The sequence below is a fragment of the Stenella coeruleoalba genome (genome assembly GCF_951394435.1).
Source record: "Stenella coeruleoalba genome assembly, chromosome: 2".
NCBI classification, from domain to species: Eukaryota; Metazoa; Chordata; class Mammalia; order Artiodactyla; family Delphinidae; genus Stenella; species Stenella coeruleoalba.
This window is the reverse complement of record NC_137147.1, coordinates 44,404,874-44,423,908: the sequence shown is the minus strand read 5'-3', so window position 1 is coordinate 44,423,908 and position 19,035 is coordinate 44,404,874. Positions and strand designations below refer to the sequence as shown.

Genomic DNA, 19,035 nt, shown 5'->3' with positions numbered 1-19,035 from the left:
CTGTCTGGGCAGTTGATGGTATCACTAATTCTTCCCCTCTTTGGGTCCTAGTCTGTGTCCCCACAGCTCTGTGAGTCACTCTGGGCTTTGAACCAGTCCAGTCTGTTGGCCCCACATCCAGCTCACCTCTCCAACCTTACCGACAGTTAAGGAGTTCCATTCCCCCCACATGATGAGGCTGTCATCTTTACTAAGATATGAAAGGAAACCACAGAAGTAGAGAAATGAATGAGCTTCCAGAGAACTAATTTCAGATTCTGTCTTTAATCCAGCCAAAGACTGATTTGGCTAGCATAGCTTAAAATGTATTCATAGCCAGTCTCTAATTCAGGAAGGGATTACTAGTATACACACACACACACACATATATATCAAGAAATCTGAGGTGACTGTGGACCAACAATTGCACTGAGAGTCTCGAGTTCGTAAAGTCAGTGTGAGGGTATTTGTTTTTGGTAAATGTTCAGAACCATTTTTGAGTGTGGAACAGAGTACTTACGGTTACTTTGTTTTAAAATAATATTCAATTTGTTAAATTCGCAAAGTTAAAACAGACTTTTTCCCTCAGGTCTTTGAGTTCAGCTTACAAATCTTGTTATCCTGTTTGTTAATTTAGTAAGAACAACCACTTTCATTTTTTCTTTGATTAAACTGCCTTATGAAATTGATCCCATATACAAGTTCAATTAATTAAATTATCTTAAACATTTAAACTCATGTATACATTTACTGTATTTGACTTTACTGGGGGGAATCTTTGAATGTCTACACTAACAAACAGGAACTTTCCAAGTATTTGAATAGCTCTAGTGAATCTAATTGTCAAATTCTCTTAAATTTTCAATACTATTCACAAGTTTAGTTAACTTTCTTTTATGTTTAAACTTAAAATCACAAGTCTAAAATGTCAAGAACCTTTCAAACATTACATGTTAAGTTACAGCACAGAGATTATTCCTAAACCAAATGATAAGTTTGATTTACTTTATCATTTTAAATTTAATTTTAAACCTGTTGGAGCATATTTTCATTTCAGGCAGGCTGAGGTTACCAAGGCATTTGTTAATTTGTATAAATTTATAGCTGGAGGGATTCCAGGGCTACATGTGTCCAGGATGATTCTATTCAAGCCATAGATGACATGTTGGACCCTTTTTATAGCTGATGTATCAACAAGGGACTCTGAGTCCATATCCCTTACACGGTATTGGTTTCACTACCAGCATTCCATGGGTTCAAGTTATACTCTTACCTAGTTCACTCATAACTTCTCTCAATTTTTATCACCTAATTTAAATAGATGTTTTCTACACTCTGTCCGAGATTGCCATGAATTCCCTTAACCATCAGATTGGATTCTGCATTCCTTCATATTGAATTTGCCTTGAATTCCTTCCATACTTTTGCCTGACTCTCTGCACAGCAGGTGAATGACATTTAGCATGGTCTGCAGGGGCTTGCAGACCATGGCATCTCTCCACCTCTGTGAGCTCCTTCCACACCACTCACTCCTCACTGGCACCCTCCAGAAACATCAATATTCTTTTAGATTCTCAGATAGCCTCATTCAGCACCTTCACACATGTTGGCACCTTTACCTAGAGATATTTCTATACCCTCTTCCCTTGCCTAACCCTTTTCATCCTCCCCTTCTCAGCTTCAACATCTCTTCCTCGGGAAAACCATCCTTGCCAGACTAGGTCCTCCTCACTTCTCATTCCTAGCATCTATTCTTAGGAAAGCCTTGACTGAATCCTGCCTGAAGACTGAATTCCCCTAGCTTTGAAAATAGTTATTCACATAAGTGTTTCTCTGATGGCCGGCTCTCCCAGTAGACTCTAAGCATCAGGAGGGCTATTTGGGTCATCACGGATGCACGACACAGTGCTTGGTACACAGCAACCTCTTGATGAGTCAACAGTTTAATGAATGGGTGGGCCCAAGAATGAATCACTGAATTAATGAATGAGCTTTGGGAGAGAAAAAATGAGGATACTAAGACTTGTCAGACTCAGGGTCATAGGATTACATTCTCAAACAAGAAGTGGGCAAGACACACCATAATATCTCAGATGTATCAAGGTGGGTGGTATACAGACTCTGAGAGAGGGAGAAGGAACACTGGTGAAACTTTGCGTGATTACTATTTATTAGTCTCTCTGTGGGGTCTCTACATGGGTTAGCTCCCTCTTTTATGACAGATTTGTAAGATAGGTATGTAATGAGGAAACAGTTTCTGAAAGGCTAGGTCACTTGTCCCTGGTTTTACCACTAGTGAAGGAAAGAGGAGGGACCCAAATTAAGATCCATATGACTCTGTTTTTTCAATTATATATATACCTCAATATTGGAATTAATTTGTTCCTTCAACAAACGTTTTATATTTGTTATATGTTAGAACAGTGTTAGACACTGAAGGCTTCTAAGATGAATTAGGTGTACTTGCCTTTTTAGGAGCTCACTTTTCCTAGGGAAGACAAATATAGAAATAATGAATAACTGTATTGTCACTCATCCACTCATTCATTCATTTATTCAAAAAGATATTTATACAGCATCTAGTATAGGTCAGACACTGGGGATGGAGCCAAACAGACATGCTTGAAGAGACAGTGGAGGAGACAGCTTCACAGAAGTAACTATAAAACCATAATCATGAAAGGGCTCTGAAGTTGGCATACATGATGCTTCATGGGTATATGATGGGGGGCTTTGCCCTAGCAGGTATGTCAAGGAAAAGGAAATAACACCTTCGGTAATCAGGTGAAGAGTCGAGGGAAGAGGTTCTAGGTAGGGCTCATAGAAAGCACAGCAGTCTGTAGCAGGAGGGAAAATTACAAATTCAAGAAACAGAAAAGCCTAGTGCAGATAGTATGGAACTGGCAAGATAAGGCTGGACCAGTGGGTGATGGCTGGACTGTGGAGTCATCATTGTCTTTTTCCCTAAGATGGGAAGCCATTGAAGCAGAAGGGTTACATGATCAGATCTGTGTTTTGAAAAAATTATTCGGGTGAATAGTGTGGTAAACACATGGGTGAGAGGGGGTGAGCTAAGAATGGGGGTACAGAAAGAGAAGTGAGGAGACTAGAAGTGAGGTTGGCTTGAACCAGGATGGTGATTGTTGTAGTGATGAAGATGCAAACAAGTAGGCAAACTCAAGAGATATTTAAGACGATACTATTAATGGGATTTGGTGATGGGTTGGATACAGAGCATGAGTGAAAGGGAGATGTCAGTGATAACTCAAAATTTCTGACTTGAGTCACTGGTTGAGAAACGACACCATTTCCTGAGTTAAGGAGTGCTGAAAGAGGTTTGAGGAGGAAAGACCATGAGTTTACCTTTGGACCTGTAGAGTTTGCAGTGCCTTTGAGATATCTCAGTGCACAGGTCAAGTAGGCAATTGGATGAACATTCTGGAGCTCAGAGAGGAAGTCTAGATTGGTGGCAAAATGTAGAAAGTACAGTAAATGAGGATTGTACAGGCATCAGGAGAGGAAATCTTGCTATGGGAGAACATCACACATGCTCAGAGTACAGGCAAGGGGATTTTCATCTTTTGTAGTAATATTCCCTTATAATTATATAATGCTTTCTGATTTATCAGCCCTTTCAGATCAATGATATAATTTGAATATCATGACACCTCACTGAGAATGACTATCTACATTTTACAGTTGAGGAAACTGGTGCTCAGACTCTCAAGTTTGAGAGCCCATGTCTGGACTTACTTTACTCTTCATCTCACCAATTCCTTCTTTCCTCTAATTTCTCTGTCCTACCCACACGGCTATAGAAACTAAAACTATGTCTGAATAAATACGTTACAATGCCATTTAACAAAATCCTATCCAAAGAATGCCAGCTTATAAAAGAGTGTGTTAGCCTTTTTTGTGTGGAAGTGATGAGCTCCCTTAATGTTTGTATGGTGTCTCTGTGCTATGAAGATATTTCCCCCCTCCTCCCCCCAGGAATAACGTAATAGCACAAGAAAACAAGACAGGGCAGACACCGCTTAGGTTTATCTCTCACCCATTTTCTAATAGCTTCCATTATTTTTTTCCTACTGAGTTTCAAAAGCTCTGAAATTGCTTGGTCTCACCCTATGTTGTATTTTCTGGTCCTGCCAAACCCAGGAGATGGCATATGATCATACAAAAGCTTTCCATGAGCATGAGGATAAGGTCGTGGGGTGGGGGTGTGTGTCTTTATTTGTCAGAAGGTCCTTGCAAGTCTCCAAGAAGCTGAAAACTCTCAAGTGATACTGACTCCAAAAAAAAAAAAAAAAAGAGAGAAAAAGGAATGTCTTTTGAAATTGTAATTTCTATTTATAAGGGAAGGAAAAGAATATGGAAACTAACAAGAAGCCAGTCCCTCTTCTTATCTAGAAGCAAAGGAGTAATGACCACAGCTGATGAGCTACATTCTCTCATCCATGATCTCCTCTATAACATCCTCATTTTAAAACTCAGGCTGTCGCTGCTGAGACAGGTAAAGGGACTTCCCTGTGGTCTCAGGACTTGGTAATGACAGCATCAGAGCTGGGTTTCATGCCCCCATGAAAACTTACCACGTAGATAGAAGCAGAATTTTCTGTGGCAACCTGGAGGATTGTTTTGCCATTTTGCTCTAGTCTTCAGAGAAGACCACATTTACATTTATCCCTATGTATTAACGTCTATGTAGTTTTGTTACTGTTTCTGTTAAAATATCTAAAGGAGATTAAATATCCCTCAGGAACCTATGTTTGTATTTAACCTTCCTTATATCCAGGAAAGTCCTTATATCCAGCAAATTGGAATCCAGTATTCCTTTTCACTCTTCCAGGTAAAGGAAGACAGTCTTTTGGAATTAAACCTAAAAACTGGTAAAGCATAATGTTAACATAAAGTATCTAAATTGCATTTTCCCCATGCAATTATTTTCATAATCATTCATAATCTAGTCAGTTTTTTCATTTGTAATATATTTATATCTGTGTCTATATTTAGGTTTGCATCCATATCCATCTCTATAGCTATGTAATTATATAGAATGATCTCTAGAAGGATAGATGCCAACGTGCTGTTGCTTGCAGGTGGAATTATGGGTAATTTTATTATTTTCTCTATTTTATAATTTTTCCACAATGTAACAGTATTAGCTATATAATAAAAAGATTTTTTAATATTTTTTAATCTACCAGTATGGGGTATTAAGTAAATTTCAGGCCCACATGAGAGATTGTGGGAGCAATTGTAGTCAGGTGCTCAGTAATTTGTTTAGCCAGAGAAGTGAGTAAAAATGAGCAGGTAGGATTAAAAACAAGTACAAATTAATGCAGCACCGACTTAGTAATCTATCTTCTAAAACCGAGATCAAGAGGAAGTTGCTGGAGAAGCTTCTTGAGGGGGTCAGTTTTCAGATGTGGGCTGAAGTGTGGGATTCATGTGATGGTCAAAGAGGAAGAAAGAGGCTGTAAGGATGACCAAGCAAAGGGTCACTGGTGAGGACCCAGTGCAACATGGATAAAGGACAGCAAGTTGATTGGCTTTGTGGAATAGAAGCTGAGCTGAGAATATGACACTAGTCATATGTACACAGGTTTACTCTTTAGAAAGGCATCCACATGGACATTCTGTCACAAATACAAGTATTGTATATTAGTATCAATGCTTCTTATGATTGCTAATGGTTGATTGAAGTGGTCCTAGTGGGGCAAATATTGTTTGCATGTAAAAGGTGTATATATTCCTGCTTCTCTGTACGAAAAACACACCAGTGAACATGGCCCGTGAAAATGGACTTAGGTCTGAAGTTAGACAATACTGCTCTCCTGCGACTTGCTGCAAGGCTCATTTTACCAGGTGTACAAAGTGGTGGCCAATATGTGAGGTGGAGGAAACTAGTAATAGTGCCAAAATTCTCATGCTCTTATCAAAGTTTTAATATTCATATCAGAACATAGAATGAATACCAGTGATAATGCCAGTGTTCTTAAGATGTTTGATCAAAAAGGAACTGGATTCTCCCACTCCTGCCAGCCACCACGAGTCCATTGACCTTGCCCTAACCAGCACAGTAAAGCTCCAACTGCCTTTGGAAATGTATGGAAAAGTCTATTCATGAGCACTGGCTCCCAGCTTCCTACGGGAACTTAAACTGTTTGTCATGGAACTTACAAAATATCTATTAGTATAGGAGTTCAAAAACATCTTTTTAAACTCAAAATATAAACAATAAAACCTAGGTACTGTATCAAAATATTATAAAGTAGTTATGAGGTAGATGCAAAATATTTATGGGAGTCAGCGTAAGCCAATTTAGCATAAACCAATTTAGTCAGAGTTTGCTTCTTCTGGAGAAAAGAAACATAAATTACCAGAAATCTACATGAGAATATTTATCAAACTGATTTGATGGTGATGAACCACAAGGGACAGAGCTTGATAAACTACAAGAGACTGATTTATGTCAATATTTTCCCATTGAGAGAGACTTTCAAGATGGCGGAGGAGTAACACGTGGAGGTCACCTTCCTCCGCACAAACACATCAGAAATACATCTACATGTGGAACAACTCCTACAGAACACCTACTGAACTCTGGCAGAAGACCTCAGACTTCCCAAAAGGCAAGAAACTCCCCACGTACCTGGGTAGGGCAAAAGAAAAACGGAAAAACAGAGACAAAAGAATAGGGACGGGACCTGCACCTCTGGGAGAGAGCCGTGAAGGAAGAAAAGTTTCCACACACTAGGAAGGGAAGCCCCTTCACTGGCAGAGATGGGGGGAAGCTTTGGAGCCATGGGGGAGAGCGCAGCAACAGGGGTGCAGGGGGCAAAGCAGAGAGATTCCCGCACAAAGGACCGGTGCCGACCAGCACTCACCAGCCCAAGAGGCTTGTCTGCTCACCCGCCGGGGCGGGCGGGGGCTGGGAGCTGAGGCTCGGGCTTCAGAGGTCAGATCCCAAGGAGAGGACTGGGGTTGGCGGCTTGAACACAGCCTGAAGGGGTTAGTGCACCACGGCTAGCCGGGAGGGAGTCCGGGAAAGGTCTGGACTTGCCTAAGAAGCAAGAGACCATTGTTTCGGGGTGCGCGAGGAGAGGGGATTCAGAGCACCACCTAAACGAGCTCCAGAGACAGGCAGGAGCCACAACTATCAGCGCGGACACCAGAGATGGGCATGAAACTCTAAGGCTGCTGCTGCAGCCACCAAGAAGCCTGTGTGCAAGCACAGGTCACTATCCACACCTCCCCTCCCAGGAGCCTGTGCAGCCCGCCACTGCCAGGGTTCTGTGATGCAGGGACAACTTCCCCGGGAGAACACACAGCGCACCCCAGGCTGTTGCAATGTCATGCTGGCCTCTGCTGCCACAGGCTCGCCCCGCATTCTGTAACCCTCCCTACCCCCGGCCTGAGTGAGCCAGAGCCCCCAAATCAGCTGCTTCCTTAACCCTGTTCTGTCTGGGCAAAGAACAGATGCCCTGAGGTGACCTACACGCAGAGGTGGGGCCAAATCCAAAGCTGAACCCCAGGAGCTGTGCGAACAAAGGAGAGAAAGGGAAATCTCTCCCAGCAGCCTCAGGAGCAGCCTCCACAGTCAACTTGATGTACCCTGCATCTGTGGAATACCTGAATAGACAACGAATCATCCCAAATTGAGGAGGTGGATGGACTTTGGGAGCAGCTGTAGACTTGAGATTTGCTTTCTGCATTTAATTTGTTTTGGGTTTTATGTTTATCTTAGTTTAGTATTTAGAGTTTATTTTCATTGGTAGATTTGTTTATTGATTTGGTTGCTCTCTTCCTTTTTTTTTTCTCATATATATAGGTATATATATATTTTTCCTTTTTCTCTTTTTGTGAGTGTCTATATGTATGTTTCTTTGTGTGATTTTGTCTGTATCGTTTGGTTTTACCATTTGTCCTAGGGTTTCTTTTTTTAGTATAGTTTTTAGTGCTTGTTACCATTGGTGGATTTGCTTATTGGTTCGGTTGCTCTCGTCTTTCTTCTTTTTATGACTTTTTAATTATTTTATTTTTAATAATTTTTTTTATTTTAATAACTTTATTTTATTTTATTATTTCTTTCTTTCTTTTTTTCTCTCCCTTTTCTTCTGAGCCATGTGGCTGACAGGGTCTTGGTGCTCTGGCCGGGTGTCAGGCCTGTGCCTTTGAGGTGGGAGAGCAAAGTTCAGGACATTGGTCCACCAGAGACCTCCCAGCTCCACGTAATATCAATCGGCGAAAGCTCTCACAGAGATCTCCATATCAATGCTGAGACCCAGCTCAACTCAATGACCAGCAAGCTACAGTGCTGGACACCCCATGCCAAACAACTAGCAAGACAGGAACACAACCCCACCCATTAGCAGAGAGGCTGCCTAAAATCATAATAAGGTCACAGACACCCTAAACACACCGTTGGATATGGTCCTGCCCACCAGAAAGACAAGATCCAGCCTTATCCAGCAGAACAGAGGCACCAGTCTCCTCCACCCGGAAGCCTACACAACCCACTGAATCAACCTTAGCCACTAGGGGCAACACCAAAAACAACGGGAACTGTGAACCTGCAGCCTGTGAAAAGGAGACCCCAAACACAATAAGTTAAGCAAAATGAGAAGACAGAGAAGCACACAGCAAATGAAGGAGCAAGGAAAAAACCTACCAGAGCAAACAAATGAGAGGAAATAGGCAGTCTACCTGAAAAAGAATTCAGAATAATGATAGTAAAGATCCAAAACCTTGGAAAGAGAATGGAGAAAATACAAGAAATGTTTAACAAGGACCTAGAAGAACTAAAGAGCAAACAAACATTGATGAACAACACAATGAATGAAATTAAGAATTCTCTAGAAGGAATCAATAAAAGAATAACTGAGGCAGAAGAACGGATAAGTGACCTGAAAGATAAAATAGTGGAAATAACTACTGCAGAGCAGAGTAAAGAAAAAAGAATGAAAAGAATTGAGGACAATCTCAGAGACTTCTGGGACAACATTAAACAAACCAACATTTGAATTATAGGGGTCTCAGAAGAAGAAGAGCAAAAGAAAGGGACTGAGAAAATATTTGAAGAGATTATAGTTGAAAACTTCCCTTATATGGGAAAAGAAATAGTCACATCTAGGAAGCGCAGAGAGTCTCATACAGGATAAATCCAAGGAGAAACATGCCAAGACACGTATCAAACTATCAAAAATTAGATACAAAGAAAAAATATTTAAAGCAGCAACTGAAATGCAACAAATAACTTTCAAGGGAATCCCCATAAGGTTAACAGCTGATCTTTCATCAGAAACTCTGCAAGCCAGAAGGGAGTGGCAGAACATATTTAAAGTGATGAAAGAGAAAAACCTACAACCAAGATTACTCTACCCAGCAAGGAGCTCATTCAGATTTGAAGGAGAAATTAAAAACTTTACAGACAAGCAAAAGCTAAGAAAATTCAGTACCACCAAATCAGCTTTACAACAAATACTAAAGGAAATTCTCTAGGCAGGAAACACAAGAGAAGGAAAAGACCTACAAAAACAAACACATAACAATTAAGAAAATGGTAATAGGAACATATATACTGATAACTACTTTAAGTGTAAATGGATTAAATGCTTCAACCAAAAGACATAGACTGGCTGAATGGATACAAAAACAAGACCCGTATATATGCTGTCTACAAGAGACCCATTTCAGACCTAGGGGCACATACAGACTGAAAGTGAGGGGATGAAAAAAAGATATTCCATGCAAATGGAAATCAAAAGAAAGCTGGAGTAGCAATTCTCGTATCAGACAAAATAGACTTTAAAATAAAGACTATTACAAGAGGCAAAGAAAGACACTACATAATGATCAAGGGATCAATCAAAGAAGAAGATACAACAATTGTAAATATTTATGCACCCAACATAGGAGCACCTCAATACATAAGGCACATGCTGACAGCCATAAAAGGGGAAATTGAGAGTACAACAATCATAGTAGGGGACTTTAACACCCCACTTTCACCAAAGGACAGATCATCCCAAATGAAAATAAATAAGGAAACACAAGCTTTAAATGGTACATTACACAAGATGGACTTATTTGGTATTTATAGGACATTCCATCCAAAAACAACAGAATACACTTTCTTCTCAAGTGCTCATGGAACATTCTCCAGGATAGATCATATATTGGGTCACAAATCAAGCCTTGGTAAATTTAAGAAAATTGAAATTGTATCAAGTATCTTTTCTGACCACAACGCTATAAGACTAGATATCAATTACAGGAAAAAATCTGTAAAAAATACAACACATGGAGGCTAAACAATACACTACTAAATAACCAAGCAATCACTGAAGAAATCAAAGAGGAAATCAGAAAATACCTAGGAACAAATGACAATGAAAACACAATGACCCAAAACATATGTGATGCAGCAAAAGCAGTTCTAAGAGGGAAGTGTATAGCAATACAATCCTACCTCAGGAAACAAGAAACATCTCAAATAAACAACCTTACCTTACGCCTAAAGCAATTAGAGAAAGAAAAACAATAAAACCCCAAAGTTAGCAGAAGGAAAGAAATCATAAAGATCAGATCAGAAATAAATGAAAAAGAAATGAAGGAAACAACAGCAAAGATCAATAAAACTAAAAGCTCGTTCTTTGAGAAGATAAACAAAATTGATAAACCATTAGCCAGACTCATCAAGAAAAAAATGGGAGAAGACTCAAATCAATAGAATTAGAAATGAAAAAGGAGAAGTAACAACTGACACTCCAGAAATACAAAGGATCATGAGAAATTACTACAAGCAACTATATGCCAATAAAATGGACAAACAAGAAGAAATGGACAAATTCTTAGAAAAGCACAACCTTCTGAGACTGAACCAGGAAGAAATAGAAAATATAAACAGACCAATCACAAGCATTGAAATTGAGACTGTTATTAAAAATCTTCCAACAAACAAAAGCCCAGGGCCAGATGGCTTCACAGGCGAATTCTATCAAACATTTAGAGAAGAGCTAACACCTATTCTTCTCAAACTCTTTCAAAATATAGCAGAGGGAAGAAGACTCCCAAACTCATTCTATGAGGCCACCATCACCCTGATACCAAAACCAGACAAAGATGTCACAAGGAAAGAAAACTGCAGGCCAATATCACTGATAAGCATAGATGCAAAAATCCTCAACAGAATAGTAGCAAACAGAATCCAACAGCATGTGAAAAAGGTCATACACCATGATCAAGTGGGGTTTATCCTAGGAATGCAAGGATTCTTCAATATATGCACATCAATCAATGTGATACACCATATTAACAAATTGAAGGATAAAAACCATATGATAATCTGAATAAATGCAGAAAAAGCTTTTGACAAAATTCAACACCAATTTATGGTAAAAAACCCTCCAGAAAATAGGCACAGAGGGAACTTACGTCAACATAATAAAGGCCATATATGACCAACTCACAGCCAACATAGTTCTTAATGGTGAAAAACTGAAACCATTTCCACTAAGATCAGGAACAAGAGAAGGTTGCCCACTCTCACCACTATTATTCAACATAGTTTTGGAAGTTTTAGCCACAGCAGTCAGAGAAGAAAATGAAATAAAAGGGATCCAAATCGGAAAAGAAGAAGTAAGGCTGTTACTGTTTGCAGGTGACATGATACTATACATAGAGAATCCTAAAGATGCTACCAGAAAACTACTAGAGCTAATCAATGAATTTGGTAAAGTAGCAGGATACAAAATTAATGCACAGAAATCTCTGGCATTCCTATACACTAATGATGAAAAATCTGAAAGAGAAATTTAGGAAACATCCCCATTTACCAATGCAACAAAAAGAATAAAATACCTAGGAATAAACCTACCTAAGGAGACAAAAGACCTCTATGCAGAAAACTATGACATTGATGAAAGAAAGAGGATACAAACAGACGGAGAGATATACCATGTTCTTTGATTGGAAGAAGCAACGTTGTGAAAATGACTATGCTACCCAAAGCAATATACAGATTCAGTGCAATCCCTGTCAAACTACCACTGGCATTTTTCACAGAACTAGAACAAATGTACAGTTTTCCACCCTCATTTTGTCCCTTATCATTATGTTAAAAATTTTAAACTTATCATGTGATTGAAATTTTGAGGGTTAAAATGCATTATGGTACTGGCACAAAAACAGAAATATAGATCAATGGAACAGGATAGAAAGCCTAGAGATAAACCCACACGCATATGGTCACCTTATTTTTGTTAAAGGAGGAAAGAATATACAATGGAGAAAAGACAGCCTCTTTAATAAGTGATGTTGGGAAAACTGGACAGCTCCATGTAAAAGAATGAAATTAGAACACTCCCTAACACCACACACAAAAATAAACTCAAAATGAATTAAAGACCTAAATGTAAGGCACTATAAAACTCTTAGAGGAAAACATAGGCAGAACACTCTTTGACATCAATCACAGCAAGATCCTTTTTGACCCACCTCCTAGAGAAATGGAAATAAAAACAAAAATAAACAAATGGGACCTAATGAAACTTAAAAGCTTTTGCACAGCAAAGGAAACCATAAACAAGACCAAAAGACAAAAGAAAGTATTTGCAAATGAAACAACTGACAAAGGATTAATCTGCAAAATTTACAAGCAGCTCATGCAGCTCAATATCAACAAAACAACCCAATCCAAAAACAGGCAAAAGACCTAAATAGACATTTCTCCAAAGAAGATTGCCAACAAACACATGAAAGAATGTTCAACATCATTAATCATTAGAGAAATACAGATCAAAACTACAGTGAGGTATCACCTCACACCAGTCAGAATGGCCATCATCAAAAAATCTACAAACAGTACATGCTGAAGAGGGTGTGGAGAAAAGGGAAGCCTCTTGCACTGTTGGTGGGAATGTAAATTGAAACAGCCACTATGGAGAACAGTATGGAGGTTCATTAAAAAACTGAAAATAGAACTACCATATGACGCAGCAATTCCACTACTAGGCATAAACCCTGAGAAAACCATAATTCTAAAAGCGACATGTACCACAATGTTCATTGCAGCTCTATTTACAATAGCCAGGACATGGAAGCAACGTAAGTGTCCATCGACAGATGAATGAATAAAGATGTGGCACATATATACAATGGAATATTACTCAGCCATAAAACAAAACAAAATTGAGTTGTTTGTAGTGAGGTGGATGGACCTAGAGCCTGTCATAGAGAGTGAAGTAAGTCAGAAAGAGAAAACAAATACCGTATGCTAACACATATATATGGAATAAAAGAAAGAAAATGGTTCTGATGAACCTAGTGGCAGGACAGGAATAAAGACGCAGACATAGAGAATGGTCTTGAGGACACAGGGAGTGGGAAGGGTAAGCTGAGACGAAGTGAGAGAGTGACATGGACAAATATATACTACCAAATTGTAAAATAGCTAGCTCGTGTGCAGCAGCCGCATGGCACAGGGAGACCAGCTTGGTGCTTTGTGACCACCTAGAGGGGTGGGATAGGGAGGGTGGGAGGGAGATGCAAGAGGGAGGAGATATGGGGATATATGTATATGTATAGCTGATTCACATTGTTATACAGCAGAAACTAACACACCATTGTAAAGCAATTATACTCCAAAAAAGATGTTAAAAATAGATATAAAAATATTTTCACATAAAAATATATTTTAAATACATAAAAATATATTTAATATATATTCAGATATATTAAATATTTATATATTATGTATAGTTAACAGATACATATTACATTTCAATGGGTATAATCAGAACAAGCAGAACAAAAGAATTACAAAAGTTGTATATGTTCACTGAGAGTGTGTTTATAGGCGATTGATTTAGAGACATGTTAGTACACTGGCAGCTTCTTGTTAAAATTTTGCAGCCATAATTAAACAAAAAGTTATGAGCAAAATAGTGATACTCCATACCAGAATGGCTCTGTGTTCACCTTGAACAAACAGTGTGTGTATTTTTGTGAAACTTCACCTCATAAGTATATATTCTGAAAGAGTTCTGCTTCCTGTATTGTAGAGTAGGTTTCTAATCTAACAGCTTGACTGTCTGACAGATAACAACTATAAAGTCTGAGCAACAACAAAAAAGTCACTCTGAGGGCTCTGGAGACTGTAGCAAAGCAAAAAGAGAGTCACAATTTGGAAGAGGTGACTGCCAATGCCCTGCAGCAGTTTTACCCTGCAGGCATTCATGGTGTTGGCATGGGGTTAAAACTGCAGTGGAAATCCTCTGCCTCTCTGCCAAGGGGATTTAGAAGGACGAGGCTTGGGCAGCTAGGAGCACTGGAGGATGATGGGGAACTCCAGAAACAAGAGAAGCAGAGGAGGAAATGTCAAAATCTGCACATACACTTTGCCCAAGACCCTGCCAGACATTAAACCATACATGCAGAGTCACCACCAGGGCAGGCAGGCTTTCATTTTACATTTTGAGTTTAACCAAGTTAATTGCTTTCTAAAGAAAATAAAAAGAATACTTTTTGAAGGAATATAACAGAATTGAGAGTCTCCCACAGCATAGTATTAACATGCCAAAGACACAACCCTAAATTATTTAATATATGAAAACTCAGGAAAATATTTCTAAGGGAAAGAACAATTGACAGATGCCAACTCCAAGATAATGTAGACATTGGTACTGTCAGAAAAGAATTTTAACTATAATTTAACATATTATAACTATGCTCATCAGGTAAAAGAAAATATGCTTGTAACAAATGAAAAATAGGCAATCTCAGCAGAGAGTTAGAAAATCTTGATAAGTTTTTTTTAAATAAGGGAAAAAGGTGAAGTGAAAACAAATGTGTGAAAAGTTGTGCATAATCCTATATGTGCAATGGTAGTGTGACAGGCATGTGACGACTGTCTGTCATGGGTGTCCTGAGTCACAAAGAAATGGGAACTGCTGTCTTAAACAGTAAGAAACTACTGATTTCTTTCTTGGTTGTTTGGTTTTGTTTTTAGGAGGAGACTGTCACATTCAAGACTGGGACTTCAAAAAAAGTCATATTAAAAGGTATGTAGATGATTGAAGAAAAAGTAGACCATAGATGGGGTACCCCCCAAAAAAGGAAAAAAATGTTTATAGCAGATGTAACAAAATTTTAGGATTATTATTATGTAAAGTACCATAAACTTGATAAGGAATATAGCAACATATCAAAGAATAATAGACAAAAGATATAGGCTTATAATTCCTAAAAGAAAAAATAATAATTGGTAAGGAAATGCAACCAAAAAGCTGGTCTTGCTATTATTCAAGGAAATGCAAACTGAAATAATGATATCACTTTGCTAATTAAATTAGCAAAGCTTTGATGATAATATTTAGTTCAAATTAAGGGCATAGGAAAGTTATGTATTCATATATTATGTACAAAACTTTATATAAAACAGCATAACTGAATTGAAAAATAATTGACTATGTATCAAGAGCTATAAGAGTATTAATATAATTAATTCTAGCAATACCAATTTTGGATATTTAGGAAATAACCTCAAACATCAAGAAGCTACATAAATGAAGTTGTTCTTTCATCACCAAGTAACTTATAATAGCAAAAAAATAAATAACAAGGTAATTACACATACTATATATAAAATAGATAATCAACAAGAACCTACGGTATAGCACAGGGAACTCTACTTAATATTCTGTAATAACCTATATGGGAAAAGAATCTGAAAAAGAATGGATATATGTATATGTATAACTGAATCACTTTGCTGTACACCTGAAACTAACACAACATTGTAAATCAACTATACTCCAATATAAAATAAAAATTAAATTAAATTTTAAAAAAAGGTAATGCTGAGAAAAAGGTCCAGTAATAGAGAAATTTTTATGTAAATTAGGAATGCATAGGATGGAAAGTTGTATAGTCATCAAAATGTTATCATTATGAACAGTATGTAGCAAAATTGAAAAATATTAGTGAAGAAAGCAGTCAATGATATGTATAATATAATAATAATTCTTTTAAAAATACATTAAAAAATAAACCAAATTAAGATTGTAATTGTGTGAGGGTATTGGGGTTTGGGGATTATGATTTTCTCCTCTAGTTTTAAACCACTCGTGCTTAAAATTATAATTTGAAAACAGTCTAGGCAAGGGTTTATAAGGCTTGGGAATGGAGTGGGAATAACAAGAAAGGCATGGATTAAAAGGTGAGGAGGAGGTCAGATAGCGAGCTTTTGCCACCTTGATTATGTGTGGGCTGTGGGAGAGGGCGGTATCAAAGGTATTCAGTGACTTCAATCTTGGGTGATTAGGAGAAGCTGATTCCAGGATCCAAAATAGGGAACACAGGAATCAGCAAGTACAGAAGGGAAGAGCATGGAACCTATCTCAGGTGTGTTCAGTCTGAGGTAGGACGTCTTAATCCACAGACAATTGGAAATGAGAGAAGTCAAACAGAGAAGGCATGATACCCATTCCCATGGAGTGAACTGCTGAGTTCCTGAAATGGAATGAGGTTACCAAAGAAGAGTGGAGAGAAAGAGGCAGAGGACAGAACTTCAGCTAGCGGTAAGAATAACAACAAGGAAGGACAGTAGAACAAAAACAAGGTTCACTAAACTTAGAGTTAAAGAACAGGTCCCAGTCCCAGCATCATCGGCTAGACAAATGCAGTGGCTGGTTACACTGGTGGTCCCCAGTGAGCCTCACTTCCCTTCCCCTTGAGCATGGCCTGGGTCTGTGACTGCTCTAACCAATGGAATATGGTGGAAGTCATACTGTGCCAGTTCCGGACTTAAACCTTAAGAAGGCTTTTGTTCTCTGGGGTGCTCTGAGCCACCATATAAGAAATCCAGTTACCCTTCTGGAGAACCCATAGAGAGAGTAGCCCTGAGACTACATGGGGAGAGAGAGAGACCCAGCTATTTCAGCATCCCAGCTGAGGCCAGCCTTTTAACTGTCCCCAGCCAGGTGCCTGACATGCAAGCAAGCCATCTAAGACGTTCCAGCCGCCATCGGATGCAGCTTCATGAGAAATCCCAAGAGAGACCAAAAAAAAAAAAAAAAAAAAGCTGTCCAGCTGAGCCCCCATCCACGCACATAACTGTTTGAAATAATAAATTGGTTGTTTCATACCACTAAGTTTGAAGTGGTTTGTTATACAGCACTAGATAACTGAAACCACAAGTTAATCAAAACTTACCCTACCCTAAGTTTTCTTGCCTGCAAAACCAGTTAATAACTCTATCACTCTGATAATATGTTTGCCATAACGGTCAAATGAGATAATGTGTCCAGTGATTCTAAAGTGTTTCCATTAAAGCACCCCCGGTGGCAGAGGACAGCGAATGGCACACGTCTGGGATCTGGAAGGTGTGGCTGTTTCTTGAAAGATTTATGGTTTCATATTAAACGTCATAGCCAGTTTTGCATTCTCCATGTATTTTCTCCAGTTCCGTGCACCCTGGTTATCCTATGTCTTCACATCCTCCTACTGCATCATGGTGAAGTCTCGGGGTAAGAATACCCAGTTTGAAAGATGTAGGTGCATGTGAGCTGTGAATGTGCAATGAAGGAGAATCACTGGTGAGAGGAGACAGACAAGGAGTGGTCAAGAAAGGCAGAGGAGAACCAAGAAATTCCCAGGTCTTGGAACGTGAAGGAGGTTTGTTTAACAATCAAATGCTGTTAAAAAGCCATCGGATTTGGTGACTGGTAAATTAATGATCTTCAAAACAATGATTTCTTTGGTAAGGAGGCAGGAGCTGGGGGTAGAATAAAAGTAGACAGAATGGGTTCTTTGAGAACATTGGGAGGGAAAGGAAGAGGAAGTTCAGGAAGGAGTGGGGATCTAGAGAGGAATTTTGTTCTGTTACGTCTTGTTTTGAAACACAAGAATGCTGCACATGCTTTTAATGATGGAGAAAAAAGCAATGAAGAGAGGAAGAACTTGAAGGCTACAGGGAGAGGACTGATAAATACGAGATAAGGTTCAAGAAGAGGCAGGAGGCTTAGGATGGCTAAATACAAATAGAGGTAGAGGAGTCGACCTCAGGGAGAAGAAGGAAGAACCATCTCTGTAATGGGAGCGAAGGAGCAGAGGGTGGCAGAAGAAACAGACACTTAGACGTGGAAGAGAGAGGGAAAAAGTTCACGTTGTGCAGCTTCAGTAGGACACCAGGTCACCCGCAGAGAAGGGAAGCCTGGAGGCTCGAAGAGAGTGGGAAAGATTTAATGTATTGGAGGAAAGACAGAGGGAATCAGTTGGAGACAAGTAAAACCCCAAGCAGCAGTGAGAGTCTGGCTTAGGGTAGAGAAAATGAATTTATTGTGGCATCAATCATTGACCTCATTCAATGAGAGAGAGAGAGAGAGAGAGAGAGAGAGAGGGAGGGAGGGAGAGGGGGAGGGAGGGAGAGGGAGGGAGGAGGAGGGAGGGAGGGAGGGAGGGAGGGAGGGAGAGAGAGAGAGAGAGAGAGAGAGAGAGAGAGAGAGAGAGAGAGAGAGAGAGAGAGAGAGAGAGAGAGAAACAGTGAGTATTTGCAGCAGCGGGGATTGAAAAGTCAGCTGTCGGGAGGAAGTGTCAGAGGGAGGATGCCTGTGCTACCAGAGCACCAGTGGCCAGGTGGAGAGTGATCCAGGCTGAATGTGTATTTGGGGGACTAGGGCCCAGGGTTGGGACATGATGGACATGGAGAACATGCTCAGCTGAAGCGAGGGGTAGGCATTTCACATTTACAGTGGTACATTTTACAACTGTTAAAATTTGAACAGTTGCCAATAATGATGTGTTCCATCATTACTGTGTAGCTGTTAAGTCTGAGGGACTGAAGTAAAGAGTACAGTGAATGGGTTGAGGAAATTAAGACTAGTGGATTTGATGTGTTGTCTTACTGCTAGTGTCACGGTCAGTTTTACGTGTGAACTTGGCTTGGCTACAGTCCCCAGTTACTCAGTCAAGCACTGATCTAGGTGGTGTTGTGAAGGTACTTTGTAGCTGTGATTAAAGTCCACAGTCAGTTAACTTTAACTGAGTTAGATT

General features: G+C 39.3%; 1 long non-coding RNA gene across 3 annotated transcripts in view; it reads left to right on the top strand.

Annotated features, from left to right (window-relative positions):
* Positions 1-17,566, top strand: part of LOC307182552 — a 209,259-nt gene extending 191,693 nt beyond the window's left edge. Inside the window, exons 4-6 of one of the 3 annotated variants that reach the window (XR_013827192.1) lie at positions 14,993-15,044; positions 16,424-16,562; positions 17,447-17,566. This is a non-coding gene — a long non-coding RNA (uncharacterized lncRNA). Of the gene's footprint in view, positions 1-14,992; positions 15,045-16,423; positions 17,045-17,446 lie in introns of those variants that run through there. The other 2 variants (XR_013827193.1, XR_013827194.1) reach the window with 2 other exon arrangements.
* The last annotated feature ends 1,469 nt before the right edge of the window (positions 17,567-19,035 follow it).